Source organism: Brachycentrus maculatus, unplaced genomic scaffold (assembly GCF_059751285.1).
Source record: "Brachycentrus maculatus isolate JH-2025_06_01 unplaced genomic scaffold, ASM5975128v1 h1tg000852l, whole genome shotgun sequence".
Taxonomy (NCBI): Eukaryota; Metazoa; Arthropoda; class Insecta; order Trichoptera; family Brachycentridae; genus Brachycentrus; species Brachycentrus maculatus.
The window spans coordinates 75,096-91,680 of record NW_028281579.1 but is presented as its reverse complement, the minus strand read 5'-3'; the positions used below and the strand labels follow the sequence as shown (position 1 = coordinate 91,680).

Below are 16,585 nucleotides of genomic sequence, written 5' to 3'. Positions count from 1 at the left end.
TGATTTGTAGTCAGTACGTTTTGCCATTTGCGAGAGTTGAAACCGCGTGACGATCATGCGCGTCGAGGTTCGTTGAATGGGTCGATAACAATATTCAGCTTGATCCTCTTTTCCAAGGCAAAATGTCACTAACCCATCGGCCTATCAGCCGATTTACATTTGCATTTACATTTGCAATTTACGATTTGCGATTTACATTTGCAAATCAGCCGCCGTTTAAGCCACGCTCCCATTCGTGGCGGTTCATATTATAAAGATACTTTCGTGTGATATCTACTAATCAGTAAAGAAAGCTTTTTGTAATGCATTATTTCTTATAATTTTAATACATATTTACTGACGACATTTGACTCATCCTTTTGATTGAATTATCAACTAAAATCAGTAAGAAATCAAAACTGTACATCCCAGGAGTAATGTTTTATTGAGTTATTTTTTAAGTTTTCATGTTAATTTATAACATTTCTGATCTAGACACACGATAAAATGCGTGCATTATAGTTATATGTACCATATTTATTGGTAAAACAGTAAAAGTTATAATATTATGACATAGTTTATTTTTAAAACTAGATTGAATTTGAACGCCGTTGACGCCGCAGCCACGCGCGCGGTGTCATTGGTCGGCTGTTGGACCGCGCACTTAACATCAAATGTTGAGTGCGCGGTACCTTTTTCTGCATTAAAGATTATTTCTGTTTGTTCTCGTTTTATCGGGTGCAAAATATTAGCGCCTCCTTGTTTGACAACCCATATCACCTCCTCTCCGGGCGGGGCAACTTTCTTACTTGCGGGGATACATTCAATTTGTGTCTTTATATACATGTTTTGAAAAAAAACTGATATGCGGATGTGCTAAGCGGTATTGCCGAATTTGGAGTGGAGAATACACAGAAGCCTTTGTCGAGACGCCCTTGCATCCGTTAAAAGTCACTGTTTGGTGTGCTTTATGGGCAGGCGAAATCATTGGCCCGGGTTTTTTTAAAGGCGATGCCGGCCAGAATGCTACTGCCAATGGAGAGCGCTACAGAACCATGATTACTGACTTCTTCGTGCCTCAGCTGAATGGCATTAGTGCGATAGATCCTTTGCAATACTTCCTTATACCCAACATGTATTACACATTTACCCACAACTTGCAACTGCTTGTCAAAACTAAGTAATTTCCTTTGATCGTTGGATAATTTATAATTTTTAAATATTTTTCAGTACCACAGAACCAGACGCGCCAGAATCCAATAAAAATTTGAACTCTCTATTATTTATATTCACAATTATCTAAAAACTATATCATCTATAGTTCTGTTCTATCTGTTCCATGATATTTCGCCTTTAAAATCACGCTTTTATTCTTAGAAAAATTACATTTACTTTAAAATGTCCCGGTTTAGCACGCCTGTAGCATTTATTTACACTTACATGACAAACTACTCGTATACCTGACCTGGAACATTTGTGACAATCATTTTTAGGTCTTATCGCCAACCGAACGATTCGGCAGAATTGCGAATTGTCAACCCGTTCCTGACTGGTGATGATTCCTTATTTTATTTTTAAAACTGTTGACTTTTGAATATATTTTTTTAAAATTCAGAACGATTCTTTAATTTAAATGTTTGATTGTTGACGCCATTTCAATGCATTTTTGAAAACTCAAAGCGTTCCCTTCATGAAATAAATGTTCTTTCGTCCTACATTCCTTTAAACCCATTTTGAAATACCTATTAGACTTGCATATAATCTAGATCCAAATTGGCAATTTGTACTTATCGATTTTAATCTTACAGATAAAATTTTCATCCTGGCTCATCATGAACGCCAATCAAAGCGCTATATAAAATTTTGCTCTCACGTGATGTGAATATATTTCCAAAACTAACTTCCGTTATGATTTATGTGTAAACCTTATACTAACGAAAAAGCTGAACTTGAAAGATTCAATAGAAGTGAGCGCTTTCTATTGGCGTTAAAATCACCATTTAGTACGGAGAATTGCAGAAGACGACCTCTTAATTGTTCCCAGACATCCGATCCGCGATGAAAGGGTTTGATTTGTGCCTAATGCATAGCCATCGGTCGATAGCAGCTCTAGTACTTGCATACAATGGCACGCGTGCACACCAACACGGGCTACCCGCACAGTACTATTTATGGTGCAGGACATTGGTACCATAAACCAAGCTAGGACACAAAATGCCGAACCCTCTTCTAGTGGAACGGGAGGCCTGTTGAGGACAGTCAGCAGTCTCTGTGAGCGGCTTCTCCTGAGGAGTTCTACGTGGTTTCCTCCCGGCAATGAGCAAATGCTGACACGTTCCCGATTGGCCCACACTAGATTATCCCTCCTGTTCCCGACACGGATTCAAATAAAAACATATTGGATTAGCTAAAAGAAACAAAAATCCACTAAATGATCTATAAACCTTGTACATAATAAATGCAATGGATAACTATCACGATGTTGGTGTATTGGCTAACAAATTAAAACGAAAAATCACAAGGCAGTCGCTTTCTTATTGAAATCTGTGTAGAAGAAATAAGGGAAATATGAAGGTTTAAACTTTAGATATTTTAATAAAACGAAAAACGTGCGTTCGTATACGTCATCGAACGTTTTATGACGTCATATGGTTTGTTGTCTATGGTTTATAGAACTGTAGGTTGTTTGTTTACCACTACACTACCATTTGTGTTATAGAAATATGAGGGGAGGGGGGGACCATAGACATCAAATAGAGCCGCCAATAATTTAGCAATGTTACCAATATTAAAATAACTCCATCTCTTCTGTGACGTCATTCATTGCCAACTTACGAATATAAGGTTTTTTCGAAGGCGAATTTTCCAAAAGAAAACGGCTGTTTTGAACACAAAACGAGCCTCATAAAATCCTTTATAGGTTGAGTATGTTAAATTAGATATTCCTCCCGACTGACAAAGATTCATTCCCATCTAAAAAAATCCTTATAATCCTCATCGCCAGTTGTTATGGACGGTGTTCACCGTAGAAGAAAGTAGAAGAAAGAATGTTGTAGAGAGTTTCTTATCCGATGTCGGATAGGTCCTCACCCAGACCCGCGCGTTGCGAGGTTCTGGGTGAGGACCTATATTTTTATATATATATATATATATATATATATATATATATATATATATATATATATATATATATATATATATATATATATATATATATATATATATATATATATATATATATATATATATATATATATATATATATATATATATATATATATATATATATATATATATATATATATATATATATATATATATATATATATATAGTGGTAATATTTTTGTTTATAAATTGGGTGTAAATAATATGTAAAGTGGGTGTATAATAATAAAATAAACAATGTGTTGCTTTGTAATTAAAGAAACGACAGTAAAAGTTTATTCTTAATTTATCTTTATAATAATTTTTATATCTATCTATCTGATTCTGACAGTTAACAATATTATCGGAAGTCTTTTGTTTTATTCTGAGTGACGCATGCGACATCTGGTGGTAGAACTGTTTTATGTAGGTACTATTTGTAAGTACTTAATAAAATGTATAGGTAGGTACCTAGTTATTTTATTACATCTCCCCCCTTGCGGATGAAAATTCATAGTAAAATTTTCACTCGTCCTCCGGATCATCTTCTTGTATAAGTTTAGTGATATAATAAAGTTTTTTTTTTTTTTTTTCGTTCTTTTTTTTTCTTTTTCTTCTTGACCCTTTTAAAGTAGACACAGTTTTTTTTTCAATCCATTTGTTTTTTTCTTTTGAATTCCTTCATTTTTATTCTGATCTCTTAAAGTATCTTCTAATTTAACCAAATTTACAACTTTTAATTGTTCATCTGCATTTTCATTCGAGTTTAATACTGAATTCCTGCTTGGACAATCTACTTCTAAATTCTTCTTTCCTGGAGAATATTTTATTTTATCTTTCGTAGAAGTTTTTTCTACTTTATTTTTATTTTCATTTTTCAAGCACTGTTTCTGTGTAATTTGTATGTCTTCATTTTTATTCTGATCTTTTAAATTATCTTGTAATTTAACCAAATTTACAACTTTTAATTGTTCATCTGCATTTTCATTCGATTTTAATACTGGATTCCTGCTTAGACAATCTACTTCTAAATTCTTCTTTCCTGGAGTATATTTTATTTTATCTTTCGTAGAAGTTTTTTCTACTTTATTTTTATTTTAATTTTTCAAGCACTGTTTCTGTGTAATTTGTATGTCTTCATTTTTATTCTGATCTTTTAAAATATCTTCTAATTTAACCAAATTTACAACTTTTAATTGTTCATTTGCATTTTCCTTCGATTCTAATACTGGATTCCTGCTCACAAAATCTGCTTCGAAATTCTTCTTTTCTGGAGTATATTTTATTTTATATTTTGTAGAAATTTTTTTCACATGATTTTTATTTTTAATTTTATCACTAGTTCTTAAATTTCCACGTCTTCTTTGATTATCTTCTAATCGTTTTCTTTTATCATCTTCTAATTTTTCTCTCTCACTCCGAACATATTGTAGTAATTGTTTTAGTACATCTAATGTTTCATAATCCATTTCCAATTAACAAAATTGTCGTTTTATAACGTGGTAATATTTTTCTTTATAAATTGGGTGTAAATAATATGTAAAGTGGGTGTATAATAATAAAATAAACAATGTGTTGCTTTGTAATTAAAGAAACGACAGTAAAAGTTTATTCTTAATTTATCTTTATAATAATTTTTATATCTATCTATCTGATTCTGACAGTTAACAATATTATCGGAAGTCTTTAGTTTTATTCTGAGTGACGCATGCGACATCTGGTGGTAGAACTGTTTTATGTAGGTACTATTTGTAAGTACTTAATAAAATGTATAGGTAGGTACCTAGTTATTTTATTACATATATATATATATATATATATATATATATATATATATATATGTATATATATATATATATATATATATATATATATATATATATATATATATATATTATATATATATATATATATATATATATATATATATATATATATATATATATATATATATCCACCTAGGCTCCACCTAGGGAGCGAACATGGAAAGAAAAAGAAGAAGAAGTCGTTTCTTCAATTACAAAGCAACACATTGTTTATTTTATTGTTATACACCCACTAATTTACAAAGAAAAATATTACCATGTCTGAAAAGTTTCCGACCTCAACATAAAACTTAAGCATGTGTTTGGGCATGTTTTGAAAGGTAGGTACTCACCAAATTTTGACCACTTTGAACGCCCAGTTATTTTTTGACAGTCGTTTGAGTGAGTCGCCGTGAGCGTTTGTTCAAAAATGAAAAAAAATTGAGTAGCGTAGCAGTCATTAAATGTTTGTTTTAGACAGGCAACATTCATCTATGCAAATTAAAGACGAATTGGTCTCTTTTTCATCATTTACCAGTGTAAAATTTTGGGTAGCAGAATTTAAACGCGGACATACCAGCTAAGATGACGATGAACGGGAGTGGTCTAAAATTAAAAGTGATTTTTCACTCTTAAATTTATCATAAAAGAAAACACTTGTTTTTTTACCTCTTGAGTTTATTTACGACTAGTTTCGGAAGCTTCAGGTCTAAATGTAAACTTAGTTTATATGTAGGGGAAAGAGCTCTTTGCGGTGGTATGGACATGTGGAGCGAATGGATAGCGAGAGAATGACTAAGAAAATATATGTGGCGAATGTGAGAGGGAAAACAGAACGTGGACGACCGAAAAAGACTTGGCACGATCAGATCAATCGGAACCTAAAATCTGGCGGTGTCAAAAGTCTGCGTAATCGGAGGGCATGTATGACTAGATGTATGGATGTGAAGGAGGCGGGGAGTGTATGTCAGGACAGAAGAGTGTGGCGTTCCATCCTCTCTGCCTACCCCTGCGGAGAAAAGGCGTGATGGTAGTAGTAGTAGTAGTTTATATTTAGGCCTGAAGATGGATGCATAGCTTCCGAAAATCGTCGTCATAAATAAACTAAAAAAAAACAATTGTTACCTTTAATAATTTCAACATGTCTTACTACGAGTAAATGCCGAAATAATATGTTACGGACAGATCGCACACCCCGTGCGGCGGCCCTGAAAAAGAATTCCAGGCGCCTGGCGGCGAGCGAAACGGTCGCCCGTCGGAATGCGGCCCGAAGAAGGGCCTCTATGGATTCTACCGATTTCTCATGTATTTACAGAATGTATTAGATATAAGAAAGAATAAGACAATGTTAATACATAAATGCGCCTAGATGTTAAGTAGTATAAATAGATTACTGATATAAGATAGGATAAAATAACTTGTAATGTAATAACGAACTGTTGGAACGGCACCGGTACGGTATGAAAGTGTAGCCCGTCCGGTGTCCATTAGAGAGAGACAGAGATATGGCTGTCTCTCTCCCCCGGCCGCTGATTGGCTGTACTTTCCCACTGTCGGGCGGTACGCGATCACGGCCGGGTATATAGAGGGCGCATTTTTTTGTAATAAACCAGTTCTGGTGTGACTGTTGAAACCTGTGTTTCATTTCTCCGCTCCCGCTCCTTGGACTACTAGCCGCGCCGCCAGCCTGGACCGCTTCGCCTCATTATACCGATTCACGGACCAGTTTCGGAAAGCCCTTATCAGGGCTATTGAGGTTGACTTGTCGGTCCAGTGCCGCTCTTCCCGGCTCATACATCCATTCACCTCCGTCCGTATCCAGCTTACTCGGTAACTCGGTACGGCGGGGCCGTCTGGAACGTCACCCCTTACAACGGTGGCATAGTTGGGAGATTCCGAAGAAGGCCAGGCGTGTACATTTTTGAGAGTCATCGCACGTAACCCACGCCGGTTACATTTTGGTCCTTCGAGCCGGATCCTTCAACGCAGTCTCCAGCTACGATGCCTGCATCCCTGAGGTCGGGACGCAACGTCGCCATGGAGCCCGAAGAGCAGCGCCGTGAGGAGGGTCGGGACTCGGTCAGTTCAGTCCGAACTGATGCGAGTAGCGACTTGCGCCGCCAGATGGCGGAGCTAGCCGCTAGCAGCGAGAGGCAGTTCCAGCAACTCCGTGAGCTCCTGTCACAGTGGACAGCAGCTAACGTAAGCTCCCCAGGGGGGGAGGTTATACCGGGTGTCGAACAATCCACCCACCTACGAACGCGGCAGGACGACGCCGCCAATCAGCCCAGAAGGGAATTCAGGACATCGGCCGCAGCTCTACCGGTTCCGGTGTTGGATCCGGAACCTACGCGATTCGCTGGGGAATCGCGGGACGAACTGACCGGCCACAGAGGAGAAGCGCCCGGGGGACATGGCCCGGCGCCTACTGGCAACGCGGAGCCGAGGCGTATGGAAACCTCTGGCTTGCGTTGGCACGCACCGGACGAACGCGATCGCTACCCGGTACGCGAATGGGTCGACAGAGCTCGACCGGACGAACGGCACCGCAGAGATGACGGAAGCGCAATCTACGCGGAGCCCTCACCCCGAGGCGGGGACTACTTTCGATGGTCGGGGCAGCCGCCGGAGTTGCCCAAGTTCAGCGGAGACCCGAGGGAATGGCGCCGCTTCAACGCGGCATATCTCCAATCTACTGAGAGATGGGGGATAGGGGACGCTGACAACATCGGAAGATTGGCGCGCGCACTGGAAGGGCGTGCGCGTCACATGGTAGCAGGCCTGCTACTGTATCCGCGCAACGTGTCGGAAATATTGCGGACGCTGGAGGACGCCTTCGGCAGCCCGACACTCATCATCGCGCAGATACTGGAAGACGCCCGGAGGATGCCGAGTCTCGCCGACCACCCCGCGGACGAAGCAGTCGTGGATTTTGCGGTTTCGATACGCAACGTCATCACCACCGTGGACGGGATGGACGCTTGCTATCTCGACAACCCGCAGCTGCTAGCGGAGATGGTTGCCAAGATGCCGACGCAACTCCGGTGGGATTGGTTCCTCGATCGCCGCCGCGAGACGAGGAGCAGTATCTACGATCTCGCCGCTTGGCTTGACGAGATCACCGCCGGCATCACGCGCCACGGAGGTCTGTTCAGAATGGTGGCGAGGAACAGAGACAAGGAGCGCGCGGGTCAGCGCGACAAGTGCGCCGAGCCCGCCCGCCGCGAGAACGCTCGACGCGTCGAGCCGAGGTATCACGTGTTTGCGACGCGCGACACAACAAGTGATAAGGAATGCGTATTTTGTAAGGCCAACGGGCATAACATACGCCGATGCAAACGGTTCGAGAAGAAAACCGTGGATGACCGCTGGGACTTTGTGCGGTCGTCCAAACTGTGTTACCAGTGTTTGGAACCAGGGCACAAGGTGCCAAATTGTGAAGCGAGAAGTTGTGATGTATGCGGAAAACACCACAATAGGATCCTGCACTCCTTCCGCACGGACAGTGTTGTGGAAGATGAAAGTGAGGACGCTGTGGACAATGCGCAGGTGTTGTGGATAAATGACGGTGAGGTCCCGGTCACCTTCAAAGTGTTGCCGATCACTCTGAAGGGACCACGGGGGACCGCAAAAGTGTTCGCCTTGATGGACGAGGCTGCATCTGTAACCCTCCTGGAGGAGGGCGTCGCCCGCGCAATTGGTGCTACAGGGATAGCCGAGAATCTGATAATCAAAGGCGCGTGTGGACGAGGCAACACATACAGGTCACAGCGTGTAACGGTGACTTTGGAAAGTGAACAAAACGGGGAATTCGAGATCAGGGCGAGGACCATTAAGGACTTGGATCTTGTTCGTGAAGGTGGCGCGCTCGCGCAGACCGGAGGCGTTATCAAGCCGCAGTTGCTTATCGGCCTCGACAACGCGTCTCTAATGTTCCCGATCGACACCCCAGTGCTTCAAAGGAACGGTCAGCTGACTATAGTGACCGCACTGGGACCGGTCACGTACGGACGCCCCAAAGTGAAGGGGAATGACTCCGCGAGCGGAGTACTACAGGCGCAAATGTGCGCAATCGACTCCTTGGGAGTATCAAAGGAAAGAAGCCGCGCGGCGAATACGCGTGCAATAACGGCGAAGGCTACCACGCAGCAACCGCCTGGGAAGGCGGGGTCGCTGCGGGCCCGAGACGATTTGCCGCCTGATGCGGTTCCGATGGGAAATCCGGAGCGACTCTCGGACAAGTCACGGCCCGGTAGCACACTTCATACGGTTCCGACGGGAAGTTCGGAACCAAGGCGACTCACAGAAGGGTCGTGGCCTGACGGCCAGGAAACTTATGCGGTTCCGACGGGTAGTTCGGAACCAAGGCGACATTAAGGAAAAGTCGCGGCCAGATGTCTCCACCTGAATGATTGCGGCTGGATGACTCATGGCCACACATGGATGCTGCCGGGTGATCACAAGCACGTGACGCGGAGCATCACTTCAAGCCCAGGCGATTCTAGCCTGGCATATGTAATGCGGTTCCGACGGGAAGTTCGGAGCTTAGGCGACTTAGGAAACTCAAGACAAGTCGCAGCCAGATGTCTCCGCCCGAATGGTTGCGGCCGGACGACTCTGGCAAGGATGCTGCCGGGTGATCACAAAGATGTGACGCGGAGCATCAATTCAAGCCCAGGTGACGCTTGCCTGGCACTCGCGGTTCCGGTGAGGATTCTGGAACTTAGGCGACTTAGGAAACTAAGATAAGTCGCAGCCAGACGTCTCCGCCCAAACGAGGTTGCGGCCGGATGACTCTGGCATGGATGCTGCCGGGTGATCACTATTTGTACGTGACGCGGAGCATCACTTCAAAGTCCAGGCGACGCCAGCCTGGCCCCTGCGGTTCCGGTGGGAATACCGGAGCTTAGGCGACTTAGGAAACTCACTATAAGTCGCAGCCAGACGTCTCCACCCGAACGATTGCGGCTGGACGACTCTGGTCGTACGAAGATGCTGCCGGGTGATCACAAGGATGTGACGCGGAGCATCAATTCAAGCCCAAGCGACGCTTGCTTGGCAAACATGCGGTTCCGATGAGAGTTCCGGAACTTAGGCGACTTAGGAAACTCAGGATAAGTCGCAGCCAGACGTCTCCACCCGAACGATTGCGGCTGGACGACTCTGGTCGTACGAAGATGCTGCCGGGTGATCACAAGGATGTGACGCGGAGCATCAATTGAAGCCCAGGCGACGCCAGCCTGGCACATGCGGTTCCGGTGAGAATTCCGGAACTTAGGCGACTTAGGACAAGTCGTAGCCGGACGTCTCCGCCCGAACAAGGTTGCGGCCGGATGACTCTGGTAAGGATGCTGGGGAATCAAGGCGACTTCACGAAAGACGAGTCGCAGCCAAACGTCTCCGCCCGATTATGGATGTGGCCGGATGACTTTGGCCGTACAAGGATGCTGCCGGGTGATCACATGATGTGACGCGGAGCATCAACTCAAGCCCAGGCGATGCCAGCCTGGCAAATGTAATATGGAAACCAAGGCGACTTAGATGACAAGTCGCAGCCAGATGTCTCCGCCCGAGTATGGATGCGGCCGGATGACTCTGGAAGGATGACAAGGATGCTGATCACTGGACGTGACGCGAAGCATCACCTCAAGCCCAGACTTCTCCAGTCTGGCGTTGTGACCCGGAAGGCGACTCCATCAGGGCGAGTCGCGGCCTGGTGTCTCTGGTGACGCGAGGATGCTGCCGAGAGACCACGCTGAACGGGCCACAATCATCACCATCGGCGTGATAAGGGAGAAGAACGTGCAATCCGTCCCAGGAAATTTGGTGCAGACTAGCTGCACGGGGGGAGTGTTACGGACAGATCGCACACCCCGTGCGGCGGCCCTGAAAAAGAATTCCAGGCGCCTGGCGGCGAGCGAAACGGTCGCCCGTCGGAATGCGGCCCGAAGAAGGGCCTCTATGGATTCTACCGATTTCTCATGTATTTACAGAATGTATTAGATATAAGAAAGAATAAGACAATGTTAATACATAAATGCGCCTAGATGTTAAGTAGTATAAATAGATTACTGATATAAGATAGGATAAAATAACTTGTAATGTAATAACGAACTGTTGGAACGGCACCGGTACGGTATGAAAGTGTAGCCCGTCCGGTGCCCATTAGAGAGAGACAGAGATATGGCTGTCTCTCTCCCCCGGCCGCTGATTGGCTGTACTTTCCCACTGTCGGGCGGTACGCGATCACGGCCGGGTATATAGAGGGCGCATTTTTTTGTAATAAACCAGTTCTGGTGTGACTGTTGAAACCTGTGTTTCATTTCTCCGCTCCCGCTCCTTGGACTACTCGCCGCGCCGCCAGCCTGGACCGCTTCGCCTCATTATACCGATTCACGGACCAGTTTCGGAAAGCCCTTATCAGGGCTATTGAGGTTGACTTGTCGGTCCAGTGCCGCTCTTCCCGGCTCATACATCCATTCACCTCCGTCCGTATCCAGCTTACTCGGTAACTCGGTACGGCGGGGCCGTCTGGAACGTCACCCCTTACAACGGTGGCATAGTTGGGAGATTCCGAAGAAGGCCAGGCGTGTACATTTTTGAGAGTCATCGCACGTAACCCACGCCGGTTACATAATACATTTGATAATTATTCAATTACCCTGGACTGGCACCTGAAGCGGAGGGCTGGTCACCACCTTTCTTCCATGTGTTAACGATCAAGATAAAACTGCATTCATATGGCGCAGTGCCCCGCGCACCATCAGCTGAAGACTCCTAGGTACGGTGAATCTGACGAAGGCGTCAGTGAATTTCGGATCATAAAATGAAAGAAATGCATTTTTTTTATCGATTTGCACATTGGCATAATGTACATCTAAATTGTCGTAATTCGTTATGCCATCACGGTCCAAACTAAACTCATCAGTCCGTAAAATGTTTTTAAAATAATCTTCTCCTTCCACATCGGCGTTGAGCATGACGCGACCAAACTCCTTCCTCCAGCGAATGAACCGGCTGGATTCGGTATGTATGTCGGCCTGATAGATGTACAAAACACCAAACTTGTGAAAACGCTAGTTCTCCGAGTCTTCCCGATTATATATATATATATATATATATATATATATATATATATATATATATATATATATATATATATATATATATATATATATATATATATATATATATATATATATATATATATATATATATATATATATATATATATATATGTACACACATATATTTATACGTACTACTATTGAAAGTACAGTTTTTTCTTTGTTTTTGATTCTATACAATGCAAAACATTGATTGAATTACATAGATATCATTGTAAAGTACCTACACAAGATTACCATATGTTTTGTTTATTACTATAAAGTACATTCTATTAAATCCTGTATGTTCCGCGATAAGTAAATCGTGCGGACCCTGCGCGTATATCGCCCACTCCTTTCAAGAACGTCGTAAATCAAAAATTGTCAATTTTCAGTTATGCATGTTTTCGGAATGCCCAGAAAATGTACTATATCCCAGCAAAAGCGGCATATTTTAAAATTAATATTTACCCGCTACAGGGCAGAAAGTGTCGTTTTTGCATGTTGAAGAAAAGGTATTGTTTAATTATTTTTTTAAATATACTAAATATTTTTCAAATGGAGAAAAAAACTTCAGGTTTTACCTAAAAAGATCTGTTGCTCAGTAAAAAGTTCAGTAAGTGGCTTGATATTTATTTTTAATACATTGTATTATTTTTTTAAACTTTAAAAACGTTCTCCTGAAAAATCAAGTATTTTGATTTGCGACGTTCTTGAAAGGAGTGAGCGATATTTATAAAAATATGTATATATTTAAAAAATAAAAATAAACTATTTTTTTATTGAATTACGTTTTTTACGGACCTTCACTCGGTTTAAGCGCAACGTGTAATGGAAAAAAACCGCTTCCAGAACGTCTTTATATGAATTTTGATTAATATTTCCTTCAACAACATAAAAAAGGCCCGGGCACTTGGTAACGCATGCCATATCACTATTGCAGATGGATGTTTCAATACTTGTACAGCGCAATATCGCTGCGATGGCCTTCTTCCAACAAATTGTCGGCCTTCCGTGACAGCCTCCAGGCGGCACTCGCCACTGAAGACCACCTGAGGAAACAAGATACAAAATTAATTATCTGCGATGACGTTTTACTTGAAAAAAATACAAAGAAAAATTCTTCTTTGGCAGTGTAGAAAGTTTGTAACGTTTCAACCTCAAATACGGTCAGTAAAAGCAACATTTGGGAATATTCACATTTTCATATAAAATAATAAAAATAAAATAATAAAACCCTTATCCGCACCCAATGGTGCATAGGGCACTGCGTCCTATAAACGCAGTGTTATCTTGGTCGTTTACGCATGAAGGAAAGGTGATCAGCCCTCCGCTTCAGGTACCAGTCCAGGGTAATATTGAATAAATATGACAGTGAAAATTAATCACTTATATTTATTTGACCCCCCTTGGGAATCGAACCCGGGACCTCCAGAACGGTAGCCGAGCGTGCTGACCATTATACTACGGACGGAGACGGACACGTCGCTCACTCCTTTCAAGAACGTCATAAATCAAAAAACTTGATTTTTCAGGAGAACGTTTTTAAAGTTTAAAAATATAACACAATGCATTAAAAATAAATATAAAGCCACTGATTGAGCTATTCACTGTGCAACAGATCTTTTTAGGTAAAACCTGAAGGTGTTTTCTCCATTTGAAAAATATTTAGTTTATTTAAAATAATAATTTAACAATACCTTTTCTTCAAAATACAAAAACGACACTTTCTGTCCTGTAGCGGGTAAATATTAAGTTAAAAATATGCCTCTTTTGCTAGGATATAGTACATTTTCTGGGCATTCCGAAAACATGCACAACTGAAAATTGACGATTTTTGATTTATGACGTTCTTGAAAGGAGTGAGCGACGTGTTTAATATTATGGTGTACAAAATACATATCGGTTTAGGAAAACTGGGCACAATCAGGTATGTCAAATACTTGAAAGCGGCCGGGTCAGGAGTCGTAATAATCGTCGGGTATGTATGAGGAGATGCATGAATGTAGAAGAGGCAAAGAATGTTTGCAAAGACAGAGTGGTGTGGCGTTCGATTCTCTCTGCCTAGCCCTGCGGGGAAGCTGCGTGATGGTTAGTTAGTTAGTTAAAATACATATCACCGAGGCACGCGGAATTTTTTAGGGAAGGGAAAGGTTAAAAAACACAGTCAACATACCAAGAGTACTTATAAATAATGTATAGAAAGTAAGATGACGGCTTCATTACTTATATCCCAGTATTTAATGTTAGAATTCGAAATAGTTATTATTCAATACCTTTTTTAGATTCGTCTGAATGCTGCCCGTCGAAATATCGCAGGTATTCTTTAGCTTCGAGAACATGATTCTTTGATACATTCCAACTGATAATAGTGTCGTGAAAGATCGGCAGGTCTTCTTAAAGTCTTCATAAACACAGTACGCGTGTCGAAAGTTCTCAATATGCCTAGTATGGGTATAATTGTGTATTAGAATCGCCATGTTGCTGAATTGAAATCGGATGACGAAATACGTGTGCACTGTTGGTTATTCCAAACAATGATGTATCAATTATCGATCGGGCTTCTTCTATTTAGCGAATTTATCACAGAAAGGCGACGCCATCTGGTTTTCAATATAGAAAATATTATAGGTTATAAGCGAACACGTGTCACGCCGCAAAGAGCCTAGATGTGTGAACGCCTTCAGTCTTCATTACAAATATATATGCACCTTTATGATTTAAGTTGTTATCACTCAATCACATATCACGAACGAAGGCGACAAGTCTTTTATCTTTTCATTGTGCTGGAAGATAATGTACGAGATATTCATCACATGATGTTCGCACGCAATGTTTCGCAATGGGTTCGACTCGTAAACGTCAGATTCTTCAAAAACGACGTATAAGGGACGAGATAACACTAAATGTAGACAATTGTCAATGGAAACATAGAAATCCGGTGCCTACCCATTGCACTTGCAGACTGCACTGATGTATATCCACAGACTAACCAATTTATATAAAGACCGCCAACTGCCTCGATTTTTTATGGCTAGAAGTTATATTCGCCAGCGGCCGTAAAAGTGACGTAAACGGCTAGAAGTACTAAGCTCCCGGCTGGGCGTGACTTCGCCGCGGCTGAATGTCGAATCCACCCGCCGAAATATTTTTCATTCATTTTTCAGGTTAAATGGTATTTATATTGAAATTTGTTGTATTACATATTTTCAAAATTATAATATTAATATTACAAAGAAGATATTTCACTATCTAAATTTATTTATTTCAGTGTAAACAAAAATAGAAAGGTAACGGCTAAAACGCGACATTTATAAAAAGAGTTCAGGCGATTAATAATGGTTACTCAACTCAGCCTTACAATGGTAAATGGTAATGGTAACTTTTTTGAAATTATTATCTCAAACTATGTATAAATATAAGGCTTTTCAACAAAAACAAAAACGATAGAATTTTCAAATTACTATATTACATTTAAAATTCTAGAAAATACAATATTTTAAAAAGGCGGAAGGAGTGCCCACCACTTTTTGAAGTTATGTTTCTTAACGGGGGTGCCAGCGCCCCTTTGTGGGCGTTTTGGAAGTCTGGCTAGGCGTTATTAATTTTTTTGCATTTGGGGGGTGCTGCAAAAGTTCAAGGGAGCGTTGTGTCAAGTAAGAAAAATTACACTTTCATTTTAACTTTAACTTTGGCATAATACTCAATATCATCAAGTTCTTCATATACGGATTTCTATTTTTCTATCGATAATTGTCTATAACCATAGTTTGTCTATATTTATTTGAAATATTTGATTAAAACCAATATTTTTAGCTTTTCCACTTTTTTATTTGACCAGCGACCGGGTTTCGTCGTTACCGACATCATCAGACCAGTAACGACGAAACCCGGTCGCTGGTCAAATAAAAAAGTGGAAAAGCTAAAAATATTGGTTTTAATCTAATAATAAATTAAAAATGCAATTCCATCACGAAGTGTCAGTGGATAATATAAATCTATGAAATATTTGAACAACTTGTTGGTATCTCGTATTTTTCATTCCCGTTTTGGTGTTTTTGTTAGTGTATTAGTGTGTCTCGTCATTTCTGGTCGTTTTTTGAACCATCTGACGTTTACGAGTCGACCCCCCCTGCTCCTGCGACTAACATTCGAGGTATCACTGATAAAATGAAAATTTTCTATAGCGTAACCTAGACACGACTCGGCCCACAGAGGAGCATAGACAATTATCTTGTCATAGACAATATGGAAACTAATTTCAGTACCTACCTAAGAATCTTCTAAATCAGGCCTGGCCAACCCAAATCGCACCCCGGACCGCACCGATGACCTAAAAAATTTCCAAGGACCGCATAAAGACATAAAAAGTAAAAATAAAATTATAACGAGTTTTATACTTATTGCTTTCTGTAAGTTTTATAAATAATTTGAATGCAGAGGTAATCAGAAAGTAAAATCAGGGTGAATGTTAAAAAAAGCATTCCTACGACCAGACGAGAGAAGAAAACACACAATGAACCAACAGCAACAAAAAATTGTGTACTTAT

At 41.3% G+C, this 16,585-nt stretch overlaps 1 long non-coding RNA gene across 1 annotated transcript; it reads right to left on the bottom strand.

Annotated features, from left to right (window-relative positions):
• Window positions 1-3,390: 3,390 nt before the first annotated feature.
• Window positions 3,391-15,015, bottom strand: LOC148300016 (uncharacterized). The gene is made up of 3 exons (XR_015839004.1): window positions 14,312-15,015; window positions 12,840-13,087; window positions 3,391-4,637 (listed from the first exon to the last, which is right to left on the bottom strand). It is a non-coding gene; the product is annotated as an uncharacterized LOC148300016 (long non-coding RNA).
• Window positions 15,016-16,585: the final 1,570 nt, after the last annotated feature.